Genomic DNA, 6439 nt, shown 5'->3' on the forward strand with positions numbered 1-6439 from the left:
CTTCAGAATAGGGATATGAAGTTTTATTCTTACTCTAAAAGGAAACCATTGGAGGATTACAGCAACATGATAGTTCAAGAAGGTATCTTGAACTATTATGTGGAATATATACTGTGATGGGAAATAATAGCAATAGGAAGACATGTCAGGCAGCTCTTGAATAATCCAGACAAACAATAATCTATGAAGGTGGAAGAGGGACATTGTGAGAAGCAGTTCCTATTGGCAAAGTAAGGTTGACCAGTAAAGAAATATTTCAAGTTAACTCGTAATTCAAAATCTTTATATCTTAAGTTAGGAGAATATTTGATAGCTTTGTCGTGTATGTTCCCAGGACATCGTAAGCCTCAGCATAGCTGGGATATAGCCTTTAACGATGCTTCTTGGAAATGAGAATTGTGGATAGTGATGCCTATGACTTGAGATTCATTTTACATAGAATTTCAAACTCAACATTTTTGAGCAGGTTATGACTCAGGCTTACCTACTATAGATAAAATAGTGGTGTAGGACGATAGTAGAAACACTGGTGAAATGAAAATAAATCCTGGATCCTAGCTAATAGTAATGTGGTATATTAATTTCTTAACTTTGACAAAGATAGCATCCTTATGTTGGTAGGCAGAATAATACCCAACTACAGCCCCCCTCCCAAGAAGTCTACATTCTTCTCTCTGGAACCTGTGAATATGTGATGTTATACGGCATAAGGGGAATGAGGTAGCAGGTGGCATTGGGATTTGAAAATAAAATGAATTTAAATTAGGAAAGTGGCCTGGATTAACCTGGTGGATCCAGTGTAATCTCAGGATCCTTGACTGTGGAAAGGAAAGGCGGAGGAACCAGGATCAGAGTAATGCAGTGTAGGGAGGATGCTGCTGGCTGTTGCTACATTTGAAAATGAAAGGTAGCCCTAAACCAAGGAATGCGGGAGGAAGCCAGCAGCTGGACAAGGCAAGAAGGTGGATTAAAGAGGGCACGTTCTGCATGGAGCACGGGGTGTTACACGCAAACAATGAATCATGGAACACTACATCAAAAACTAATGATGTAATGTATGGTGACTAACATAACATAATAAAATAAAATTAAGAAAAAATAAAAGGCTGAATTATCATGCAAAAAGAAAAGAAAAGAAAGAAAATGGATTCTCCCCTAGGGCTTCCAGAAAGGATAGAAACACTGCTGGCACCTTGAGACCCATTTTAGGCTTCTGACCTCCAGAACTCTAGTTTGATAAATTTGTGTTGGTTTAAGCCACTTATTTTGTGGTAATTTGTTACTGAAGTAATTAGGAACTAATTCAGCTATATGAAATGCTCACATTAGGAGAGGTTGGGTGAATGGTATGTGGAAATTCTCTATAATTTCCTTGTAACTTTTCTGTAAATCTAATATTATTGCAAAATAAAACGTTTGGAAAAAAAAATAGTACTCCTCCCGCTCTCCTTTTGCTACCCCCAGCTCTCACTTGCCCCCTCACTCCCCTTCACCTCCACCAATTCTTAGATATGTTTTGCTTTTGACTTTATACCTTCTCTTATACCCCTCTATTTATTTCTCGTGGCTTTGCCAGTACAACATAGCATAAGCTTTTTATATTCATATTCTCATATTCTTACCTTAAATGCATTCCCAAACTGCTTGCATGCTTTCTTTTGCACTCTGATAGCTCATGCTGTGTTTTCTAAAATTGACCTTATAATTATTTCCCTAACTTCCACTTTATACATTCACTCTTTCAAAGTTACCATTTAAAGGAAGTTTTAAACCTATGAAACCGGATAATATTTTCTCAAATGTCCTAAGTATCACAATCTTAACAATTATTTCAAAAGTTATCATATCAGTTCTCTATTGCCCATCCTTACACTTCACCTCATATTACTAGAGACCTCTGTACCTTTTGTTTGCTTTCACAATCTCTGCACATCTGTGTTCTCTTTATCACTGAAGTATTTTCCTTTTAATATATGTAACAGTTCATGATGTTCCATTACCAGTAGCAATATATGTTTTCAAGAACTCATCCTCACTTTTCATATCTTTTTTTTTCCTACCTTTATATACTGAAGCTCAAGGCACACTGAACTCCTCTATTCTCCTTGAACATGCCATACTTTTGATACTGCATTCATTTTAGTGTACATTTTTTACATCACCCTAGCCTATTTCACCACGCCAGTATTGTCTTGTTAGTAAAGTAGTAATGGTTGTTTTGATGATAAAGAATCAACCTTCCCATGTTTTCGATGGTTTCTTACTCTGTGACCTTACACAACAATATCAGATCATTTATCCACAGTTAAGTATCTTGGCACATAGTTCTGTGACAGTACATGTAACATTGAATTATGATTGTCTATACTCTCCATTCATTTCCATATTCCTCAAAGTAGAGACCAGATCTTGTTTATCATTGTATTTAGAATGACTATAATCTTAATTATCCGCTGCGGGGGTGGAGGGAAGGCTTACAAAAGGGAGAAAAATTAGCCCAAAAGAGACAAATTTGAAGCTTGTTACAGACTGATTCTCTTTGTTGATCTAAACATGTTAGTTTGATCATTGACAAACTGTTTAGGATATGACCACATGACTCCACAATTTACTAATTTTATGAGACAGCAGCTGGACCTCATAGAAGATATGTCCTAAAACCTGATACCCTCCAAACATTAAAGATTTACAACTAAGGACGAATGAAGGGTTTAACTTTTCTCTACTTTTGCTTTGTTCCTATTCAAGGCACAGGCAGTATTTATCATATCAGGATACATCTGAACATATTAAAGCTAATGGGAAACTCATTCAACTTCATTGGCTACACAACTAACAAGATAAGCATCAACCTAACAATGCATCTGTAACATATTTAACTTAGTTATACATTTTGATGCTTTCCTGGTGTGAATTTCAACTGTAGAGGCTGATGTTCTAATAGTAGTGTAGAGAAGTAATGTGAGTGAAATGAAAACAATGGGAATTGAAAGGTGGGAACTGATTAAATTGATGTTGGTGCTGTAATTGAAGGACTTGAGTATGAACAGTGAGAATAAAGAAATTGTTTGTGACTTCCAGCTTGAATGACTAAGGGAATATTCCCATTATCACCAAAGAGTATTAGTCATTAATACATTCAAGTGTTATTTGGCTCTGTCTTTTGTTGTAATCAAAACTACTTTGTGCTAATACGGGAAAAAAAAAAACAAAAAACAAACCTGTGAGATACAAAAAAATACCCTAAGACTGCTCATTTCATTGTAAAGTAGATGAGGTGTAATGAGGCAACAAATGTTCTAAAAAGAACAATGCATGCAAAAAGAGAAGTTGGATTTAATTTTGCTTTCTAATTAGAATCTGTATAATTTGGGGAAATCATCTTTGCAGAGACAATTTAAGTATATATTTATATATAAATATTTATCATTTCACGTGAGAATTAACTTGTATGTTAACATCAAAATTACGAATTTGTATATGCTTTAATATATACCACTTTATATATAAAAAAATCTCTAAACTGCAATATTCGGTATAAGATTTGGCATTACTATTGAAGAGATCTAAAAATTACTGTCTTTTTTTTCTTCTATACACAGAGATTCTTAAAAATGGCTTACATACTGGTTTCTTTTGTCTTTTTGATTCGACCAATTAAGAATCATTAATATATAAAGATAGAAACTTTAATTTTTGCCTCCGCCTCCAGCCGCTGCTGCCGCTGCCGCCGCCGCTGCCGCCGCCGCCGCCGCCGCTGCCCCGGCTGCCTCCTCCCTGAGGTGGAGACATTGAGGTGCAGAAATACAACTAAAGACAGAACCCAGTCACCTGGTTCTCATTTGAGGCCTTCTCTCATTGGTCTCCTGAGCACTCATCAGAGGGAAGCTATTTTTCTTCAACTGACACCAGCATTGCAATTTGCTGAACCTTGTGTCCACTGACCATTCCAAGAGCTAGCTATCTGAGGGTTTTTTAAAGCTAATATTCACCATACACATCACATAAGAACATGTCTTAGGCAGACAAGATTCCAACAATGTCTCACCCATCTTGGCTGCCACCCAAAAGCACTGGTGAGCCCCTTGGCCATGTGCCTGTGTGGATGGAGACCACCCATTCCTTTGGGACCCCCCCCATTTCAGTGTCCACACGACAACCACCCAAGAAGTTTGCACCAGTAGTTGCTCCAAAGCCCAAGTACAACCCATACAAGCAGCCTGGAGGTGAAGGTGACTTTTTTCCACCCCCGCCTCCGCCTCTAGATGATCCTGGTGCTCTTCCATCCAGGCCTGGAAACTTCCCTCCTCCACCACCCCTTGATGAAGGTGCTTTCAGGGCACAGGGAAATCCTGGAGGCAAGACCCTTGAGGAGAGACGTTCTAGCCTGGATGCCGAGATAGACTTGCTGACCAGTATCTTGGCCGACCTTGAGTGCAGCTCTCCCTACAAGCCTCAACCCCCACAGGGCTCTGCTAGTTTGACAGCCTCTCCTCCAGTCTCCACCCCTGTCACAGGACACAAAAGAATGGTTATACCAAACCAACCCCCTCTAACAGCAACCAAAATGTCTACATTGAAAACACAGCCTGCACCCCAGGCTGGACCCATCCCCATGGCACCAATCGGAACACTAAAACCTCAGCCTCCACCGGTCCCTGCCTCCTATATGACAGCGTCCACCCCTTCCAGGCCTACCTTCAATGTGCAAGTCAAGTCAGCCCAGCCCAGCTCTCTTTACATGGCTTCTCCTTCATCGGGACAATTTTATGGCCCAGGCCCGGGACCCCAGGGCTATAACGCTCCACCAGTTTCTATCTCTGGGCAGTGCCCACCTCCTTCAACACGGGGGGGCATGGATTATGCATATATTCCACCGCCAGGACTTCAGCCTGAGTCTGGGTATGGGTATACCCCCAAGCAAGACGTTACTATGAAGCCTATTGCCCCACAGGGCCTGGCTATGGGGGCAAAAATGACTCTGATCCTGCTTATGGTCAACAAGGTCACCCAAATACCTGGAAGCGGGAACAAGGGTATACTCCTTCTGGTACAGGAAACCAGAACCCAGGTGGGATGTATCCAGTTCTTGGTCCTAAGAAGACCTATATCACAGATCCTGTTTCAGCACCGTGCGCACCACCACCGCAACAAAAGGGTGGACAAACAGGTTCCATGGGGCCTCCAGCTGTCCCCAGCTCATTCCGCCCTGAAGATGAGCTTGAACACCTGACCAAGAAGATGCTGTATGATATGGAAAATCCACCTGCTGATGAATACTTTGGCCGCTGTGCTCGCTGTGGGGAGAATGTCGTTGGGGAAGGGACAGGATGCACTGCCATGGATCAGGTCTTCCATGTGGACTGTTTTACCTGCATCATCGGCAACAACAAGCTCCGGGGACAGCCCTTCTATGCAGTAGAGAAGAAAGCTTACTGTGAGCCCTGCTACACTAAGACAACGTTACTTGCTACAGTTTTGCACTGGTCCCCTCCTGCAGTAACTGTTTGGAGTGGCTGTGATTTGTTCTCCTTGATCGAACGTGAGTGAGCGGGAAGCATACCTAAGCAGGTCTCACAGCCACCTTCTTTCATACACTTCCTCTGGTGTATCTGCCTTGTACCGGTGGCAAGGACAACACTGTTAATGGAGAACTTTTCCTCTGGAACTTGGAGCACTGACGTGGGAATTGGGAACTCTTATGTTTGTTGTTTCTGCCAAAGACAGATTGTGACCTTGGAGCAAGTTAACTCACACACAAGGTGAAGGAGATCATATCTGCCCTGAGCTGAGAGCTCGTCTGAGAAAGATGCTCCATGACTACAAAGTGTTTATTATTGTTGCTTACCTCAGATCAGGGGCATGGCTATCATTGTTGCCCAGACTTCTGGGCCATTCCCTTTTTTTTTTTTAATTTTTTTATTGTTATGTTAATCACCATATATTACATCATTAGTTTTTGGTGCAGTGTTCCATGATTCATTGTTTGTTCATAACACCCAGTGCTCCATGCAGAACGTGCCCTCCTCAATACCCATCACCAGGCTAACCCATCCCCCCACCCCCCTACCCTCTAGAACCCTCAGTTTGTTTTTCAGAGTCCATCATCTCTCATGGTTCGTCTCCCCCTCTGACATACTCCCCTTTTCTTCCTCTCCTGTTATCTTCTTCTTTTTCTTTTTTCTTAAAATATGTTGCGTTATTTGTTTCAGAAGTACAGATCTGTGATTCAACAGTCTTGCACAATTCACAGCGCTCACCGTAGCACATTCCCTCCCCAATGTCTATCACCCAGCCACCCCATCCCTCCCACCCCCAGCCACTCCAGTAACACTCAGTTTGTTTCCTGAGATTAAGAATTCCCTTTTGCTTTTGTGTTCAATACCAAGCTTTCTTCTTTGAAGTCTAGTCTCACCTAAACCAGATGAGGATTCACATT

General features: G+C 41.4%; 1 pseudogene; it reads left to right on the forward strand.

Annotated features, from left to right (window-relative positions):
- The first annotated feature begins 3769 nt into the window (after window positions 1–3769).
- Window positions 3770–5550, forward strand: LOC112826327 (lipoma-preferred partner pseudogene; annotated as a pseudogene).
- Window positions 5551–6439: the final 889 nt, after the last annotated feature.

This window comes from Callorhinus ursinus, unplaced genomic scaffold, assembly GCF_003265705.2.
Source record: "Callorhinus ursinus isolate GAN/ISIS: 27379988/994484 unplaced genomic scaffold, GSC_fseal_2.0 scaffold7, whole genome shotgun sequence".
Taxonomy (NCBI): domain Eukaryota; kingdom Metazoa; phylum Chordata; class Mammalia; order Carnivora; family Otariidae; genus Callorhinus; species Callorhinus ursinus.